The following is a 21,961-nucleotide window of genomic DNA, read 5'->3' on the forward strand; positions in this document are numbered from 1 at the left end:
CAATTGTCCTGACATCCACTCGCCTAGATCTTTACACTGCCCCGCGTATCAGAAAGAGAAGAAGATTCAATAATTAAAAACTTTGGATCGTCTCTCTTCTTCTGAGGCCAGGAAGAAGTATGACAGCCTCCATCCCGTGACGTTGACAACTTCGTTTGCCTCAGTCGTGTCCACTCCTTCCACAGTATCCTCACCCCTCTCGTGTCCCCCTTCCACCTCCTCCCCCCATCCGGGGTCTATGCCTCCGCCACCCAAATCCCTCCCTTCCAAATCCTCCTCCCCCGCGGCCCCCGCCCCCTCTGACCCAGGGGCCACCCTTCCTCCTCCTCCTCCCCCCCACCGCCGCCTGAGAAGCTATCCTCTTCTCAGGCGTCCATCGGGGAAAGGTTCCGGACCCCAGCTTCCGAGGTCCGGCATTCCAAAACGGACCCCGCGCGTGAGGACCTCCTTCGGGTCCAGCCCACCATTCCTGTGCCTCCTCGGACTTCCAAGAAGGCCTCCAAGAAGAAGTCTCTATCCCCCTCTCCACCCCAGCGCATTTTGTCTGACGCTCCATCCGTGAGTCGCTGCTCCCGGCCGTCCTCAGTTTCGCTGGGACGCTCTGCTGCCAGGCGCTCAGCTGGCCTCTCGTCGGCAAATGATGCTGCCCCTCCTACGCAACCCGGGACAGCGGCCGCAGCTGGCGACGACTCGATGGAACAGGATCCGCCTCCTGCCGGTTGTAGCGTTGTTCCCTCGAAACCTGGCCCTCCGCGGCCGTCGAGGTGACCAGCTCTTCCCCCGTCTCGTTCCCCCATATTTTCTGACTAGCGATGGCCTTGTTACATTGGAACATAAGAGCTATTGGATCTAATCGGGAGGAATTACAACTGCTCCTCCGCCTGCACTGTCCGCTCGTCCTTGGTCTCCAGGAAACCAAGTTGCGCCCAACTGACCGTATTGCTTTGGTCCACTATACCTCGGAGTGGTATGACCTCACCCCTGTGGACGGTATTACAGCTCATGGTGGGGTCATGTTGCTCGTTGGGGACGATGTCTATTACCATTCCATCCCACTGACCACCCCACTCCAAGCAATAGCTGTCGGTATTACTCTTTCTGCCTTTACTCTTTCCGTTTGTACCGTCTACACTCCATCGTCATCCGCAGTTAGTCGGGCTGACATGATGCACCTGATTGTTCAGCTTCCTCCACCGTTTTTATTGTTTGGCGACTTCAATGCCCATCATCCCCTTTGGGGCTCTCCTGCATCCTGTCAGAGAGGCTCCCTCTTGGCGGATGTCTTCAACCATCTCAATCTTGTCTGCCTCAATACTGGCGCCCCGACTTTCCTCTCGTACTCTACTCATACCTACTCCCACTTGGACCTTTCGATCTGTTCTACCACTCTTGCCCGTCGGTTCGAGTGGTATGTCCTTTCTGACACCTATTGGAGCGACCACTTCCCCTGTGTCGTTCGTCTCCTGCACCACACTCCATCCCCACGTCCTTCGAGCTGGAACATACCGAAAGCTGACTGGGGACTTTACTCCTCCCTAGCGACCTTTCCGGACCACGATTTTCTCAGTTGTGACAGTCAGGTCGAATACCTCACGGCTGTTATCGTTAATGCTGCCGAACGCTGCATTCCTCATACTACCTCTTCTTCACGTTGCTTTTCCGTCCCCTGGTGGAATGAGGCTTGTAGAGACGCTATCCGTGCTCGACGACGTGCTTTACGCACCTTTCGCCGCCATCCTACGTTGGCGAAATGTATTGGATACAAACGATTCCGAGCGCAATGCCGTAGAGTCATCAAAGACAGCAAAAGAGCTTGTTGGGCCTCTTTCACCAGCTCCTTTAACAGTTTTACTCCCTCTTCTGTCGTTCGGGGTGGCCTGCGCCGGCTGTCGTGCATTAAGGCCCACTCCTCGGTACCTTGCCTGACCTCAGGTAATGAGGTCCTTGTTGATCCTGTGGCTGTCTCCAACGCCTTCGGCCGCTTTTTCGCGGAGGTTTCAAGCTCCGCCCATTACCACCCTGCCTTCCTTCCCAGGAAAGAGGCAGAAGAGGCTCGGCGACCTTCCTTCCACTCGCTGAATCTGGAAACTTATAATGCCCCCTTTACTATGCGGAAACTCGAACGTGCGCTTGCACTGTCCCGGTCCTCTGCTCCGGGGCCAGATGCCATTCACGTTCAGATGCTGGCACACCTTTCTCCGGCGGGCAAAAGCTTCCTTCTTCGTACCTACAATCGCGTCTGGACCGAAGGTCAGGTCCCCATGTGTTGGCGTGACGCCGTCGTTGTTCCTATACCCAAACCTGGGAAGGATAGACACCTTCCTTCTAGTTACCGCCCCATTTCTCTTACAAGCTGTGTCTGTAAGGTGATGGAGCGCATGGTTAACGCTCGGTTAGTCTGGATTCTTGAATCTCGACGGCTACTTACCAATGTTCAATGCGGCTTTCGTCGCCGCCGCTCCTCTGTTGACCACCTTTTGGCCTTGTCGACATTCATCATGAACAACTTTTTGCGAAAGCGCCAAACGGTAGCCGTGTTCTTCGATTTGGAGAAGGCTTATGATACCTGTTGGAGAGGAGGTATCCTCCGCACTATGCACAGGTGGGGTCTACGCGGTCCCCTGCCCCTTTTTATTGATTCCTTTTCAACAGATCGAAAGTTTAGGGTACGTGTGGATTCCGTATTGTCCGACGTCTTCCTCCAGGAGAACGGAGTGCCTCAGGGCTCCGTCTTGAGCGTAGCCCTTTTTGCCATCGCGATCAATCCAATTATGGATTGCATTCCCCCTAATGTCTCAGGCTCTCTCTTTGTCGATGACTTCGCGATCTACTGCAGTGCCCAGAGAACATGCCTCCTGGAGCGCTGCCTTCAGCGTTGTCTAGACAGCCTATACTCATGGAGTGTGGCAAATGGCTTCCGGTTCTCTGAAGAGAAGACGGTTTGCATCAACTTTTGGCGATATAAAGCGTTCCTTCCGCCATCCTTACATCTCGGTCCCGTTGTTCTCCCATTCGTGGAAACAACTAAGTTTCTAGGGCTCACATTGGACAGGAAACTTTGTTTGTCTCCGCACGTCTCTTATTTGGCGGCCCGTTATACACGATCCCTTAATGTCCTCAGAGTTCTTAGTGGTTCATCTTGGGGAGCGGATCACACTGTCCTGCTTCGCTTGTATCGGTCCATAGTCCGATCGAAGCTGGATTATGGGAGCTTCGTCTACTCGTCTGCTCTGTCATCCCTCTTACACCGTCTCAACTCCATCCACCGTCGGGGGTTACGTCTTGCGACCGGAGCCTTCTACACTAGTCCCGTTCGAGAGTCTTTATGCTGAAGCTGCCGAATTACCATTGACCTACCGGCGCGACGTACTGCTGTGTCGGTATGCCTGCCGGCTGTTGTCAATGCCCGACCACCCCTCTTATCAGTCCTTCTTCGCCGATTCTCTCGACCGTCAGTACGGGTTGTATGTGTCTGCCCTGCTGCCCACTGGAGTCCGCTTTCGTCGCCTGCTTCGACAATTGGATTTTGCCCTCCCTACCACCTTCAGATAGGGTGAGAGCCCAACACATCCTTGGCTCCAGGCTCCGGTTCATATTTATCTCGACCTCAGCTCGCTCCCGAAGGAGGGTACTCCGGCTGCAGTGTATTGCTCACGGTTTGTCGAACTTCGTGCGCGACTTGCGAGTCACACCTTTATTTACACCGATGGCTCAAAAACTGACGATGGTGTCGGCTGTGCCTTTGTCGTCGGGGCCGTCACCTTTAAATACCGGCTCCTCGACCAGTGTTCCAGCTTTATGGCCGAGCTTTTTGCTCTCCATCAGGCCGTTCAGTATGCCCGCCGCCACCGCCATTCATCGTATGTACTCTGCTATGATTCCCTCAGTGCTCTTCAGAGCCTTGGAGCTCCCTATCGGGTCCATCCCTTGGTGCAACGGATCCAGCAGTCCCTCCATTCTTTCGCTGATAATGGTTCTCCTGTCAGCTTTCTGTGGGTTCCCTGCCATGTAGGAGTGCCTGGGAATGAGGCTGCTGATGCTGCAGCCAAGGCTGCAGTCCTCCTGCCTCGGCCAGCCTCCCATTGTGTCCCGTCATCTGACGTTAATGGGGTTGTTTGTAAGAGGCTTGTATCGTTGTGGTGGGATACTTGGTCATCCCTTCAAGGAAACAAGCTCCGGGCAGTAAAACCGTTCCCAACTGCTTGGACAACCTCCTCCCGACCATCTCGGCGAGAAGAGGTCCTTCTGACCAGGTTCCAGTCCCATTGTCCTTGCTGAGGAAGTGAAGTAATGCGCTATCGTGCCATTAAAGTACAAGAAAAAGTAAGACAGATCGTTACGCGGGGGCAAATGACAGTAACCCGGAAAATTCTGTGCTAATGGCAAAGCCGTAAAAAAAAAAAAGTCAATCACACTTGTAAGTTCATCGTATTATGGCCAGTATAGCGTTACACTACAAATGGTAAGTCTAGTTATTAAACCGCTATTGCCCAGCCACAGTACTCTCAATTACTTTTTCATTACAAGTGATTTCTCAGCGACGGACAGACAGGGACTTCGCACACTATTACTGAGAGCAACCCATGCCCTAGCAACCCAGTTTCAATCATCCTGCCCTGTCGCAAGGCTTCAGTGTGTACTGGGTTATTCTAGACTCCACCGACAAAACCGTGGAGATGGTTCAGGAACGTTGTGTGATCTTTATCATATAAAGGACCCGTGGTTTCGGGTGGCTGGTTAGAGTAAATGTGTTTTGTTAGGCATCTTAACCCGATTTATTGTCGTATCTGTATTGCGCTGAAAATATCCGAAAAACAGCGCAGATGTTGATGGGATGCGCTGTTCATTGTTTCCATTTCCAAACGGTACTTGGTGTCTACAATAGCAATACTCCCTTTACTTTCGTCATAAGGCTTGCATTCGGGCTTACTGGATCTCCATAGTTGGTTTTTTTTTTCTGCGGTGCTAGACGTACATTAAATGGTACGCAGCAGCATGGATAGGTTTATTATAAATGAAGAGCTCACAGAAAACAAGGTAATTCGGACAGCAAACCGTATAAACCATGATTAATTTAAAACTGTAACGAGCCACAGGAGATCACAGGCCCCCTCGCAGCAAACTTCTGAGAAAATACCCCTGAACAACCCCCTCCCACCCCTGCCGCGCGGGATTAGCGGAGCGGTCTGGGGCGCTGCAGTCATGGACTGTGCGGCTGGTCCCGGCGGAGGTTAGAGTCCTCCCTCGGTCATGGGTGTGTGTGTTTGTCCTTAGGATAATTTAGGTTAAGTAGTGTGTAAGGTTAGGGACTGATGACCTTAGAAGTTAAGTCCCATAAAATTTCACACACATTTTTTTGAACAATCCCTGCAGTTTTGCCGGAGTTTAGAGTCAACGTGCAAAGTGCACGATGAGCTTAGCGAAGTCTTAATGTGGAGTAACCTAGTTGATGAAGACAAATCAGGCTTCCTCAAACATTCTAATAAGTCATCTACTTTAACATAAGTGACAGGCGAGTTACCATGGCCACAAAATGTTATGCGCTTTTAAGACTTTGGCAAAGCCATCGAACAGGTTACGTCCGCGTTTTCATTGGACAACGTAAGAGCCTACGTTTTTCTCGGTGTGACTACAACGATTTCGATTCAGCAACTGCGCGGAATAATCTAAAATGAAGAAGCTGAAAGGGAGGAAGATACCAGTAGTGTCATGAGTCTCCAGGATTCGCTACTAAGTTCGATATCCTTACTGTGCACCAGTGATTCATCCGTGTTGTAACACGTTAAATACTACGCGCCTGTTGCATGTAGTTCAAGTGGTTCCAATGGCTCTGAGCACTATGGGACTTAACATCTGTGGTCATCAGTCCCCTAGAACTTAGAACTACTTAAACCTAACTAACCTAAGGACATCACACGCATCCATGCCCGAGGCAGGATTCGAACCTGCGACCGTAGCAGTCTCGCGGTTCCGGACTGAGCGCCTAGAACCGCTAGACCACCGCGGCCGGCGACATGTAGTTACACTTACCTGCAGAACCAATTAAATTCAGGATGGCTGTCGAGAATATCTGTTGACCTGTGTGAATTACCATTCGTCACACAATATTCGTACTAGTTTTCCATGTACGTACTTCACTACCACTTTCAGACCCCCTTGCAGTCTGATGGAAGTATACACAAAACTTAATTAACTGCATCATAGTGTACCGTATCATAGAGAAAGGTTCTCAGTATATTTCATTCCCACTAACGTTTTTTTAAAAAAAGTAACGTTAGGAATAATATAATAATAATAATAATAATAATAATAATAATAATAATAATAATAATAAAGAATAGGCCTCCGGTATGTTCTGCCAGTCGTAAAAGGCGACGAAAGGAACAAACCACTAATAGGGCTAACCCCCCTTTTAGTGTGATTAGTTGGTTCAGGACAGAACTAAAGAAGCCTCGGACAAGCGCCGTCATGGTCGGGGACGACGCATGAACCCTATGCCCGCCCACAATGGTAACGACACTGCTAGCCAACTGGAAAATGATTCAAATCCAAATAGAGGTGTTTTGCAGGATATGCTTCCTGCAACCACCCTAGAAGGAAAACAAAGACAGAGGATGACATGGTCAGATGAAGTTAATCGACACCTCATCTTCTGTTATTACCAAGCAACAAACCTAGGAACCAACACAACTGGATACAGATCACAAGTATACACAACATTTATTACCAGATACCCAGAATTAAAATTTTTAACAGAACAACGACTAGCTGATCAGATCCGTGTAATAATAAAAAATAACAGGATACCCCAGTCAGAATTAGAAAACATCAAACAACAAGTTCAACAAATACTGGAACAAAATAATGTGCAGTCAGAAGAAGAAGAAGAAGAAGAAGAAAATACAGTAAATGACTCAAACATCCCAGAGCAAACAAACAAAGAACAACACGCATCAATTAAACAGTCAGAGGAAAACGAAATCTTAAGACAGCCACCAGAACAAGCACAAATAGAACACGAAGTGACACACAAGCTAGATATAGAAGAAAAATATCAGCTGACATATATAGAATACAAAGACACAAATACAGACATTAGACCATTCTTGCATAGACCGCCAAATAACCCACAATCATACACAACAAAATAAATGAAAACACAACTATGGAAGAGTTAAAACTACTGGTTTACATAGGAGCACTCACTACACTAAATATACACACTAGGCAGAGATCAGAACCAACCAACACACACAAGAAACTCACAAAACCAGCATGGCAACACAGGCTACAGATCAGAATAGAAAAACTGAGAAAAGACATCGAACAGCTAACACAATTTATAAGAAATGAAATCTCTGAAAAAAAACGACAAAGGTTAGGTAAAATCTCACAACACGAAGTGATAGAGCAATTAGATGAAAAGAAGCAGAAATTACAAGCATTGGCCAAACGACTTAGAAGATACAAAAAAAGTGAAAATAGAAGGAAACAAAACCAAACATTCAACACAAACCAAAAGAAATTTTACCAGACAACAGATAACACACACATTAAAATAGACAATCCACCAAACATAACAGACATGGAACACGTCTGGAGCAACATATGGTCAAACCCGGTACAACATAACAGGCATGCACGGTGGATACAAGCAGAAACAGATACGTACAAGATGATACCACAAATGCCTGAAGTGATAATTTTGCAACATGAAGTCACCCAAGCAATTAATTCGACTCACAATTGGAAAGCCCCTGGAAAAGATAAAATAGCAAATTTCTGGCTAAAGAAATTCACCTCAACACATTCACATCTAACTAAATTATTTAACAGTTACATTGCAGACCCATACACATTCCCTGATACACTTACACAAGGAATAACTTATCTGAAAGCTAAAGATCAAGCAGACACAGCAAACCCAGCTAAATATCGTCCCATAACATGCCTACCAACAATATACAAAATATTAACTTCAGTCATTACACAGAAATTAATGACACATACGACACAGAACAAAATTATAAATGAAGAACAAAAAGGCTGTTGCAAAGGAGCACGAGGATGTAAAGAGCAACTGATAATAGATGCAGAGGTGACATATCAAGCTAAAACTAAACAAAGGTCGCTACACTACGCATACATTGATTACCAAAAAGCTTTTGATAGTGTACCCCGTTCATGGTTACTACAAATATTGGAAATATACAAAGTAGATCCTAAATTGATACAGTTCCTAAACATAGTAATGAAAAATTGGAAAACCACACTTAATATCCAAACAAATTCAAATAATGTCACATCACAGCCAATACAGATTAAGCATGGAATATACCAAGGAGACCCATTAAGTCCTTTCTGGTTCTGCCTTGCTCTGAACCCACTATCCAACATGCTAAATAATACAAATTATGGATACAATATTACTGGAACATACCCACACAAAATCACACATCTGCTATACATGGATGATCTAAAACTACTGGCAGCAACAAATCAACAACTCAACCAATTACTAAAGATAACAGAAGTATTCAGCAATGATATAAATATGGCTTTTGGAACAGACAAATGTAAGAAAAACAGCATAGTCAAGGGAAAACACACTAAACAAGAAGACTACATATTGGATAACCACAGCGACTGCATAGAAGCGATGGAAAAAACGGATGCCTATAAATATCTAGGATACAGACAAAAAATGGGAATAGATAATACAAATATTAAAGAAGAACTAAAAGAAAAATATAGACAAAGACTAACAAAAATACTGAAAACAGAATTGACAGCAAGAAACAAGACAAAAGATATAAATACTTATGCCATACCAATATTGACCTACTCATTTGGAGTAGTGAAATGGAGTAACACAGACCTAGAAGCACTCAATACACTTACACGATCACAATGCCACAAATATAGAATACATCACATACATTCAGCAACAGAAAGATTCACATTAAGCAGAAAGGAAGGAGGAAGGGGATTTATCGACATAAAAAACCTACATTATGGACAGGTAAACAATTTAAGAAAATTCTTTATAGAACGAACAGAAATTAGCATAATACACAAAGCAATCACTCATATAAATACATCGGCTACACCACTGCAATTTCATAACCACTTCTACAACCCTTTAGATCACATAACATCAACAGATACGAAGAAAGTAAACTGGAAAAAGAAAACACTACATGGCAAGCACCCGTATCATCTAACACAGCCACACATCGATCAAGACGCATCCAACACATGGCTAAGAAAAGGCAATATATACAGTGAGACAGAAGGAGTCATGATTGCAGTACAGGATCAAACAATAAACACCAGATATTACAGCAAGCATATTATTAAAGATCCCAATACCACAACAGATAAATGCAGACTTTGCAAACAACAAATAGAAACAGTAGATCACATCACAAGCGGATGTATAATACTAGCAAATACAGAATACCTCAGAAGACATGACAATGTAGCAAAAATAATACAACAACAACTTGCCTTACAACATAAACTATTAAAACAACACGTTCCCACATACAAGTATGCACCACAAAATGTACTGGAGAACGATGAATACAAATTATACTGGAACAGAACCATTATAACAGATAAAACAACACCACATAACAAACCTGACATCATACTCACCAATAAAAAGAAGAAATTAACACAACTAATCGAAATATCCATACCCAATACAACAGATATACAAAAGAAAACAGGAGAAAAAATTGAAAAATACATCCAACTGGCTGAGGAAGTCAAGGACATGTGGCATCAGGATAAAGTTGACATCATACCAATTATACTATCAACTACAGGTGTCATACCACACAATATCCACCAGTACATCAACGCAATACAGCTAAATCAAAACTTATATATACAACTACAGAAATCTGTAATTATTGATACACGTTCAATTACCCGAAAGTTCCTAAATGTAATTTAACATATACCGTACAGTTAAAAGGAATTCACGCTTGATCAAGGTCCGCGTCACTTTCCATTTTTGACCAGACATAACGTCTGAGAAGAGAAAGAAGAAATACTAATAATAATAATAATAATAATAATCTTATTTGTGACTATAATGTCGCATGGCTTTTAAAAGGTAGAGAGACATTGTAAGATAATTTAACTTCTGTCATACGATTCTCACTCAACTAAAGCTCTTTCAGTACCAATCGACTTGTCTGTGGCATCGTTACTTCGGTCAAATTTTACCATCTTAACTCCGCTATGCTCGGTTAAGCACAGATGCTACCATTCCCTCTTTCTTATTTACTGTCGGATCAATGTACACAGTCCCTCTGTTTCATCAGTCACAACACAATGGTCTGAAAAGCACAGTGAAAACACTTGTTTGCGTTTGAGAGATTCACCTACTCGTTCACTTCATCGCTCAGCCGTATCCTATGATCGTTTTCCGTAACAGGAACCCACCTTTAAAACCTTGTTTTGATGTGAGAAGGTGGTTTCAGTGTGATTAGGTTAAATAAATAATTCTTCGTTTTTGTGGCCATATTGCACATTGTTGCTTTATAATTATTATAGGTATTTTAATTCAGTTTCTTCCAATTATTAGAAAATATTTTAAATAATGAATTAGAATACTTTCAATAAAGAATTGTTTTCGATATTTTGCTGAGTAGCATGATAGGTCTTCTATAAAATACGAAGAATAACTAGTTCAGTAATTGCCAAGATGCTTAAGTCCCATTAAAACTTTGTCGGAGAAGATCGTATGTATATAATACTGAATCAGTTTTGGTTTAAAAGTAAAATTTATAGCTATTTTGATGTTTCCGTGACAACGACCGAGACGAAAAAGTAGCCATTTATGCGATCTTGAGTATCATAGCTTAAACCTCTTTTAACTAAATGATGTCGAAGTTTTAACATAAGTCATAAGTTAGCACTAAAATTGTGTCACAGCCTGTGTGTTTTTGAATTAAATGACTGTCATAACTCCTCTTTCGAAAATAAATACCGGTTACCAATCTGATTAGAGCTAAAGCATCAAAGCTAGAAGTACAGATGAACGCGATATTGCGTCTTATGTTACGAGATCTCATAATTACACAATTAAAATAATTGCAGATGTCCGGATAAATGGCTCGACGAAAGGTTAGAAATGCATAGGTTGCAGTTTCTTTACAGACTCTTCAGAAGCGAGGACTGATCCGAGGTATGCAAGCAGGTATCTGAGTTGTAATTTGCTACTCATTTATCCGAGCACAAATCCAGAGTAGCTCCAGGGAGTAATACGTGGTTTCTCTACCCATCCTAGCTGTAGTGTGCCACATACGTGTGTCGTAGGGCTCGGGGCGCGCCAGGGTCGCGCGTGTGAAGGACACGGGCAGGTCTGTCTCGGTCTGCTGCTGCCCCACTATACTGTAGTTCTCATTGCGCCGCGCCCGGCAGCTTGCCGGAGACAGCAACCCACCAAGGAAGCTCAAGCACTCCGAACGATATTAGAGCTAGCAGATATTTTCAGAGTGCCTGGATAAACTAAACCCTCATCTAAATCTGCCTGGCAGACGGTTCATCGAACCACCTTCACGGTAATCATTAATTTTTCCATTCTCGAACACCGCGCGGAAGAAAACGAACACGCATATGTTTCCGTGCGAGCTCTGATTTCTCTGATGATGATAATGATGATGATGATTTTCTCCCTATGTAGGTCGGCGTCATTCAGTTTATTTTACGATTCAGTGGAGAAAGTTGGTGACGAAAACTCTGTGAGAAGATTCCGCCGCAACGAAAAACACCTTTGTTTTAACGATGTCCACCCCAAATTCTGTATCGTGTCAGTGACTCTCTCCCTTATTTCTCTGTAATATGAAACGTTTTGCTGCCCTTTGAATTTCCTCGATGTACTCCGTTAATTCTATCTGGTAAGGTGTCGGTGCACTCTTTTAATCCTGTCTGGTAAGGATCCCGCGCCGCGCAGCGCAGCAGTTCTCCAAAAGAGCACGGACAAGCGTAGAATAGGCAGTCTCTGTAGTTTATCGGTTGCATCTGCTAAGTGTTCTGCCAATAAAACGCAGTCTTTGGTCCGCCTTCCCCACAACATTATCTGTTTGTACTTTGCAATTTAAGTTGTTCGTAATTGTAATTCCTATGTACTTAGTTGAGTACACGGCCTTCAGATTTCACTGGTTTATCGTGTAACCGAAGCTCAACGGATTCCTTTAAGCACTAATGTGGATGACCCCCAATTTTCATTATTTAGATTCATTTGCCAATTTTCACACCGTGCAGATAATTTTTTTTAAGTATTTGGGCGATTTGTTTTGATCTTCTGATGACCTTACTAGACGATAAACGAAACAGCATCTGCAAACAACCTAAGGCGGCTGCTCATTGTGGCTCCTAAACCGTTCATGTAGACAAGGAACATCAGAGGACTTGTAACACCACCTTGGGAAACGCCAGAAATCTCTTCTGTTTTACTTGAAGACTTTCCTTCAATTACTACGAACTGTGACCTCTCTGACACGAAATCACGAATACAGTAACAAACTGAGACTATGTTCCATAAGCACGCCATTTGACTATGAGCCGCGTATGAGCTCAATCCAGAAATACGGAATCAATTTGAAATCCCTTGTCAAGAGCTCTCAACACTTAGTTCTTGTGAAACGCAACTAGCTGTTGACTCACACGATGTTTTCTAAATTCGTGTTGACCGTGTATCAATAGACTTCTCTTCGAGTTAATTTGCAACGTTCGAACAGAGCATATGTTCCATAATACTGGTGCATATCAACGTTAATGATACGGGCCTGTAATTTAGATGATTACTCGTACTGCCTTTCCTTGAATATTGTTGTGACATGTCCAGTTTTCCAGTCTTCCGGTACGGATCTTTTGTGGAGCGAGCGGTTGTATATGATTGTTAAATATGGAGCTGCAACTAGGGCATTCTAAAAATTGAGTTTAATCAAACCACTTTAGTGCAGAAAATGGCACGAAGAAGTGGTTGTGTAGAGGTCTGGGATCATCGTTTGAATGAAATTAATTCTGGGTTCTCAAAACTTTCTTCCGCTAACCAGTACAATTGTTATTACTTCGCCGCACAAATCATATTTTGGAAGATAATGACAAAAGTACTATCTGATAGTCCTGACACTCTTGTAGGGTGAGTCAAGAGAAAACGAGACAGAAGGGAGAAAAAGTAACAAATTTAAAAAGCTATCATTACTGTTAATTAATTTGTCTCACTGTGAGACACGGCGATCAATGACTTCATGGTAAAATGTTTGCGGTTGCTTACGCAACCATGATTGTATCCAGCGTCAAGCTCTTCGTCCGTCTTGGTTCACAGTGGGATAAATGTGTACCGTTATGGATTATGGCGTTTATTTTTGAAGTATCAAACAGTTTATCAGTCAAAACTACAAATCACAGTGTGAAAATCAAACAATGGAAAATCCAGGATGGAATGTAACAATATTGTGAGAAGGAAAGTTGCTACTCACCATATAGCGGAGATGCTGAGCCGCGGGTAGGCACAATAAAAAGATTTTCACATTTAAAACTTTCGGCCAATGTCCTTCGTCAACAATAGACACACATACGCGCGCGCGCGCGCGCGCGCGCGCACACACACACACTCACGCAAACGCAACTCAGACACACGACTACAGTCTCAGTCAACTGAAACCAGTAGCTGGTTTCAGTTGCCTGAGATTGAAGATAGAAGAGATGAAGACAAAAGTCGGGATGGTTCCTTATTGCCAATTCTTCGTTACTCACAGCTTGTACTCTTCGTTAAACGACGTTATTCTCGACAGAACTTCAAACCATGGTCTTCCGTTATTCTCGACAGAACTTCAAACCATGGTCTTCCGTTATTCTCGACAGAACTTCAAACCATGGTCTTCCTCCCTTTCCCTGACTATGTTTATACTTTATGATCAGCTCAAAGTCGCCAAAAATTCGCGCTGGCTCTGTGCAAAGCCGCGCATGGGGTCAAACGAGTGACTATATACTTCTTACTCGGCCAATATTGCTTCGACGAACGTTAAGCTTCACCACTGTTCGTCGGAAACATATGAGAATGTGATGGTCGATCAGATTTAACATGCCGAAATTAAGCGATTTGACATGGAAAAACCTTCATGATAGATCTTTGACGGGAGGTGATTCCGTTCTGTAGTCCCAGATACTAAAGTAGGTAGTTTAAACAGTTTGGTCGACGAAGAAGGATGCTGCTTAAAGCTCTTGAAAGTTTCATCTTCACACTTGGTTTTCAGACTAGATTTTCATTACAGTGAGTGGGACGTTTGGTAACGGCGATAATTAATTCTTTTCCTTTATTGTTTAACTGTTTTCTCTGCACGTTTAAGCAACACGAGAGAAGCTGTCGGATACTAAGCGGTGCTGCTCACGGTTCAACAGATCGTTGAAGGTTTTAACTATTGTGATCGTTACGTAGAAAATCATTACCTCATGAGGGTGCAGCTTTAACATTCGTCCGTATGCTTTGTTAGGCGTTTGAATGAAGAATATGTAATGACCCCGTTGTTTGTTTGCAAGACAATGACTTCCGTGTAGCATCTACAAAGAAGAGCCAAAACATTATGACCGCTTGCTTAATAGCTTGTTTGTCCGTCTTTGGAAAGGAATACACGACTGATTCTGCGTATCAGGGACCCCTCAGTTTGTTGGTGGAGGTATGTGGCATTAGGCGTCCACGCTCAGGTCATTTCATTCGTGTAAATAACGGGCCGCTGATTTACGTACGCGATCGTGGCATCCGATAGCGATCCAGATGGGTTCCACAGGATTTTCATGAGACGACTTTGGTCGCCGAGACGGCGGCAACGTGATTTCATTGTAGAGCTCCTCAAACCACTGCAGCACGGTTCTTGCTCAGAGACACGGACATACACTGCCGAAAGATGACATCGCCATGGGGGAAAAGACCTCAAGCATGAGGGGACGCAGGTGGTTCGCAGCTGTCAGCGTGTCCTCGATTACTACCACAGGTCCCATGCAAGCGCAGGAGAATGTCTCCAGTAGCCTAATATTGCCCCCACCAGCCTGCGTCCGTGGCGCGTTGCACGTTTCGAGCCGCCGTTAACATCGTTAACTGTATTCATGGAGATGACCAACGACCTAATGTAGCAAAAATGATTCACCCGAAGAACCAATGTGTTTCAGTTGATCGACGGTAGGATCCCAATCTTCCCTTGCCCGCTGCAGTCGTAATTGACGATGTCGTTGGGTCGGCATGTGAACGCGTGGGGGTGGTCTGTGGCGGAGCTCCATGTTCAGCAATGTTTGATGAACAGTGTGCTCCGAAAAACTTCTGCGTGCACAAGCGTTGTGCATTTTCGGCAGAGAAGCCACAGATCACAATCTATCCTACTTTACAGAGCAGTCGAGTCTCCGAACCCCAGGTTTTGTGAAGAGTCGTGGACTTCCAACAATTATCGCCCAGTGGTAGTTTCACTGTCCTACCTCTTTCCGTAGATGCTCACGACAGCAGCACGTGAACATTCGACCAGCTTCACCGTTTTAGACACTCGTTTACAGCTCTGCGTAATAATAATGTGCCGTTTGTCATAGTCGCTTATCTCAATGGATTTCCCCATTTGCAGCCCATGTCTTCATTAGGGTGATCCTCCGTCCGTGTCTGCCCCGCTTATATACTTCTGTTACCGCGTCACTTGCTTGAAACTCCTCCAGGCGGCATCCAAAGTCGCGGTGGGCGGTGGTCACAATGTTTTGACTGATCGGTGTATTAGAGGATATCTCAGGATTTAGAGGATATCTCAGGATTTGACACGCCCCAAAACAGGCGAAAACATCTCATGTTGGATATTAAGAGTGAACCTGCCGCAATTTGATCTATAATGGAAAAGGTATGATTTTCTCTTATTGAGTATTCCGCAGCTACGTATTACAGCATTGTATTATGAGGCGTTACTTAGGCACTTTATCGAGATGGGGGAGAGGCTGTTAAATTCTAATAACAAGAATCTTCAACTGTGTAATACTTTGGTTCTCGTATCTTGCCTTTCTCGTGAAGATCTGAGATCTTGGAACTCAAACAGTACTTTCTGTTTCGCTTGCCAGTAGCTGACCACATCGAGATAAATGTATTAGCAGTTGCTTAAGACAAAGCAGACGTCGGTTTTTATATTCTGTGAGTATCTATGAGAAAAAGGAGGGGTAAGAGGGAGAGGAAGAGGCCAAATGCTTGTGCGTGCGCGGATGTGAACGAGACTGGAGAAGCCGTCTCGTCACCGGAATAGCAAACTGCCGGTGCTTTTGTTTCTACTATTTGCTGTTTGGCACTCGAATTTGAGATAATTTTCAAGAGGTTATTTCTGCCACTGACTTCCGTTTCGACGTCGGCGTAGTGTTGCTGTCAAGTCAGGGATTGTAGAGGATAGCAATCAAGTATTTGGGGAATGGACAGATGTCCAGCTGCGATACCTTCCATGTAATCTGGAACCCTTTGGATGCATGTTTGTTGCGGAGATAAGTGGCACATACGTGGATTCTCGTGGGGTTCGTCTTACGCTGGTTCCGGAAATAACATTTTTCGAGCCTCCCTAGGGCTGTAGTGAGTCTCACTTCGTTTCTGGGGCGCACTGCCCTGGTCGGCAAAATAATAAAATGTTTCTCGTTAAATATCGCCTCAAATACTATGTTGGCGGAAGTTGAGAACTAGCGAAATAATACTTGCTTTGCAAAGCAGCAGTGAGAGTGAATACTATCGTGAATCTGCGCCATAAAAGTAACAACTGAGTTATAATAACTTCGCTATCGATAAGAAAACAAAGTGGAAATACGATAATTGTGGTACTTTTCTTCTATGTTACTCCCGAAGTACGTCGTGCAACTTTCCTGGCCACCCTGTTGTAATAGAGGGAGACTTCAACTTGCCATGGAATGGGAGAATCGTGCGATCAAAACTTACGCCAGAGACAGGGATTCGTGTGACATAATTCTGAATGTCTTGTCCGAATATTGCTTCGATCAGATACGTAGAGAACCAGCTCGTGAAGGTAACGTCCCCCACGTCCTAGCAGTATATTGACTTGAAACTTTTTGAATCTTTTAACGTAAGGAAGGAGTTCGTAAAGCAGTGATAGCATCTAGGAGTGTGGCTATTACATGATATGCTAAGAGAGGTGGGAAAATATTTTTGCTTAGCAAAAGTGGCAGGATACAAATTGCTGTGTATCTTGAGTAGCCAACATCATGCACTAAGTGAATGACGAATAGCACAAATGGAAAAAAATTCCACAATATGCATTACGCAATTATGTTCCGAGCAAGGTCTTAAGGGAACGGAAAGACCCACCGTTGTTTAATAACCATGTTGTACCTAATAAAGACAGCGTCATCACAGATTCAAGGTAAGTCAAAACCTAGTCTTCGGTTGCTTTTAGGTAGCTATTTCTCAATTTCAGCATTTGGCTAGCAATGCCGTGTATGTAGGGGGGTGTTGTGCAGACATCAGAGACTTCATCCTCTATTCATAGACAGTTATGTCATGTCGAATAAGCGAAAATAAGCGTAGGAGAGCAATGAGAGTATTGTACAATGACTTTGAACGTAAAATTTTGCCGATATTTTGGTGTTATGCAAATCAGCAAGCGGATGGATATCATCCACTCGCTCACCGAGTGTGACCATACTGGCACAGAAACGGAAGGTGAGAGAGAGAAGACAGAAATACTGAATTTGGTCTTCCGAAATTTTCACCGCGGAAAATGGTAATACGGTCCCTCCTTTCAACCATCTTACGAACATCGCAATGGTAGATGTTGAGATACGTGATGTGGAACACAGGAAAAAATCTGTCGCTTAGTTATGGAGAGGCATCAGTACCAAGTAAACGACCTGTAATGTGCTACAGAGATTATGCGAAAGAACTTACTCCCCTACTAGCAGCAGTTCATCGTAGCTCGTTGGAGCAACGAAGGGTAACTAGCGACTGGAAAAAAGCGCTGATCATTGACGTTGTCAAGAAGGGTCGGAGGACAGATGAACATAATTATAGGCCTATATCGCTGAAGTCAATCTCTTGTAGTATAATGGAACATGTTTTGTGCTCATGTTTTTGGAGAAAGAAAATCTCCTCTACGAAAATCAAAATGGATCCCGCAAACAGAGATATTAAACACAGCTCGCCCCCTTTTCCTCCACGAGATCCATAGCACTCTAGACAGAGGCGGTCAGGTTGATGCCGTGTTCCCTGACTACAGGAAGGTATGTGACACCGTCCAGCAATACCGTTCAGTGGAAAATAAACAGTAGCTTGTACAATATCGGAGCAGATTTGCGACTGGATTCAAGTCTTCGTTGCAGACAGAACTCAACACGTCGCTCTTAATGGAACAAAATCGACAGACGTACAAATAATTTCCGGACTCCACCCCAAAGGAAGCGAACCGGGATGGTTATTGTTTATAATGTACACCATGTGATCAAAAGCATCCGGACACCAGGCTGAAAATGACTTAAAAGTTCGTGGCGCCCTCCATCGGTAATGCTGGAATTCAGGATGGCGTTGGCCCACTCTTAGCCTTGATGACATCTCGCAGGCATAAGTTCAATCAGGTGCTGGAAGGGTTCTTGGGGAATGGCAGCCCATTCTTCTCGGAGTGCCGCACTGAGGAGAGGTATCGATGTCGGTCTGTGAGACCTGGTACGAAGTCAGTCGGCGGGAGAGGGTTACAGAGATGCTCAACGAACTCCTTTGGCAGACGCAACAAGAGGCATTGTGCGTCATAGAGTGGTTTACTTCTGAAATTCAGAATGAGTATCCTCGGGGAAGAGTTGGGCAACTTATTACTTCCTCCCACATACGTCTCGCGAAATGACCACAATGAGAAATGAGTTCCAGTAGAGATTCTTACCAAAGATAATTCTTACCAAAGATAATTCTTACCAAAGATAATTCTTACCAAAGATAATTCTTACCAAAGATAATTCTTACCAAAGATAATTCTTACGACGCGCCATTCGTGAATGAAACGGAAGGTTGGGACCAGAGAGGGGTACCAATTGTAACCTCCGCCACACATCGTCAGATGGCTTGTGGAGTATTGATGTAGTTCTAGGGTGTTTGTCAGTTCATGCTTCTCTATCCCTAGTGTACTCGGTTCGGAACATTTGCTGGTCTGCACTACATGCGCTTTAGTACATATTTATCAGTAGGAACAAACAGCGGCCTTACTTAAAAACAAGTTGAATATTTGAGATATCACACGATGACATCAAACTTCAGAAGTTATCACATAAAATCAGGAGTAAATCAACTTTAAGGGAATTGTGTCTACAAGTTTTGATGCCATTCGGTGGTGATAACTTGCGCGTCACTCAGATTCCGACTGCAAAACACCAAACTCTGTTGTGACTTCAGTTCGATGTTCACACGGGTACTCGAGGCTGTTACAGCAAATGGTTGCAACGCTCACGCGAACAGGTATGACAGTCGGTGTTTTTTGTGGTACAAAACGGCACATTCTAAAAAATGAGCATGCGGCTGAATTAAAGAAAGCAAACCCGGACCGCTCATTGTGCTGAAGAGTAATGTGGCAACAGCGTCCCATTGAAACTCCCACAGCGCTTGTCAGCGGGGCGGGCGGGCGAGCCAGCCGCAGTTCGCGCTGCGCTCAACTCGTACAGCGCCCGGCAACCGGCGCTGCGCTCAGGCTGTTGCTAAATCGCACATTTGATTCTCTGGCGTACTCTCAGAGTTATGTTTTTTCTGCCAGAACGTAAAGGGTGTAATGCGCAAAGACAGACTCAGTCTACAAATATTACATTTTACGTATAGAAAAATTCTGTACTAAAAGCTCGGCACATACGAGGTCTGTCTAAAAAGAATCCGGCCTTTGATTTTCCCGCGCAAAATTGAGCCAATAGCGCGGCGCCACTGCACACTCCTCCTCCTCCTCCTCCTCCTCGTCCTCGTCCTCGTCCTCGTCCTCCACCTCCTCCTTCTCCTCTTCGAAAGCCGCAAGAATGTGTACGACGTCATACATCACATACTCAGTACGTTTCACTTTTTTGTGGAAACGTTGTCGGGTTGTTTTCAGATGATACAAAAAATCAGTTTGAGCATCGGCGGAGAAAAGTGTGTGCATGTTTTCACAAAAGTGATCTTACTATTGTTACAAGGTAGTGATGGCATACAAAATTAGTTACAAAATATCGACAAAAGGAATAGGCAATCGAGCCTCGTTCTTTGTGATTGTCATTGCCTGTTATCAAGTGAATTCTCTCAAAGAAGCATGGATGTAATGCTCCAGGAATCAGACACCATTTCGACCAACTCTTTTCTCGAATCAAAGTCCCTCGAGACCTGTACAAATTAAAAACTTGTATGTGTGAGTTTCTCATGCTTTTCCGACGGATCTGTTGCAAATACGCTTCTCGGGTTTGCCGCCGGATCGTATTGTGTAAATCGCTCTATTTCTTCGATGCAACTGCTCGACATCATCAGGTGGATGATGTCGAGCATCCACCTGATGATGTCGAGCAGTTGCATCGAAGAAATGTGCGATTTACACAATACGATCCGGCGGCAAACCCGATAAGCGTATTTGCTACAAATTTGTAGTCTATTCTCACTGCCAACTTTGCAGTTGGGGCATAAACTGCACTGAAAGCATAATTTTCTGTGTGCGGAAACGCTTCTAAAGAGAGACGTTTGGAGTTTCTGGAAGAGAGACATGTCTACCAGACAAATATTATAAACAGCTTGTGATTGCAGAGTAGTCGTAGAGCAAGTGAACGGGGTTTCATATTTTGTATCTAACTCAGACTAAAACCAACTATTCACCCACTGCTGGCTACTCGTAACTCGTTCTAAGAATTGAGGTCAACATGCTATCTAACTACTAAACGACGTACTCTATTCAAAAATATACGCACCGTTCTCAGATTTGAAATTCGTTGATAATTCTGTGTGTGACAAAATTCGGCGATGCGTTATGTGCTTTAACGAAGGGAATGGTTAGTCAAGAGGTAGCGGTGGAGTGTGATAAGGAAATGAAATGATTGTGTGCCGTTTGTTATTGATTTTACTGAGGTGGAGAACTTTGGCCTTGACCAGTCTTCATCATTTTCATGATACTGTGAGCAATCGCACTCAACCTGTTGAGACAGAGAAGCAAAGATCCATCGGACAACTGTATAGGACTTGGAGAGGTTGATAGGAAAGGCGAGCGTTACGTTAATTACTTGTAGACACTGCGTAGACGTTCAGTCTTGAGCGGTTACCAGAAGCACCAGATCTAAGTCGTATCGAGCATTTGCGGGTCTTCACGGAGCGGCACATCCGTTCACTCGATGCGTCCCCACCGACATATCGACAGCGAAGTCCACATAGCACACAAGCGTGCTTGGCTAAAATACCGCTACCGACATGTCATTAGAACCCTGCCTCTTCGGACCATTGCTTCCTCAAATGTGAAAGGAGGAACAAGAAGACAGTAAATCGCTGGTTTTTATTTTTGTGTTTTTCGTATTTCTTTCCTGAGACTAAGGCCAATTTAGAGAGCGGGTAATGCGTTTATGACAGAGGAACAAAATTAATTTTAGCCTGCCACGCCACATTTTTAAGGTACTGTCGTCTGCCCTGATCATATCTTTAGCCGTCGCTTACCTGATGCGTTCTGTGCCCGTCAATTATACTGATCCAGAGAGCATAGGAACATGAAATTTGGCGTCTGTCACTCTGATTTAACCTCCTGTCGAAAAATAGACAGTAGGAGGAGTAGTTCTAGAAGGATGGACAAGTATAGAAAAAGAAATTATCTGTAATGTTGTGGAAGGAAGTGCTCACACATTCGTCAAAGATGTCATGACAAGTCGATGAAAACGAGGTTGAGTAGACCTGGAGCCCAGTTCCTACCGGAAGCATGTCCGGTGTCTTCTGGATCGCGCCATCTCAGTCAAAAAGTGT

The 21,961-nt window shown here is 44.3% G+C and overlaps 1 protein-coding gene across 2 annotated transcripts in view; it reads left to right on the forward strand.

The window, feature by feature from the left end:
- LOC126246060 (protein spitz-like) overlaps window positions 1-21,961 on the forward strand; it is a 624,919-nt gene that overhangs the window by 225,722 nt on the left and 377,236 nt on the right. The gene's annotated exons all lie outside the window — the stretch shown is intronic.

The sequence above is a fragment of the Schistocerca nitens genome, chromosome 1, assembly GCF_023898315.1.
Source record: "Schistocerca nitens isolate TAMUIC-IGC-003100 chromosome 1, iqSchNite1.1, whole genome shotgun sequence".
Classification (NCBI taxonomy): Eukaryota; Metazoa; Arthropoda; class Insecta; order Orthoptera; family Acrididae; genus Schistocerca; species Schistocerca nitens.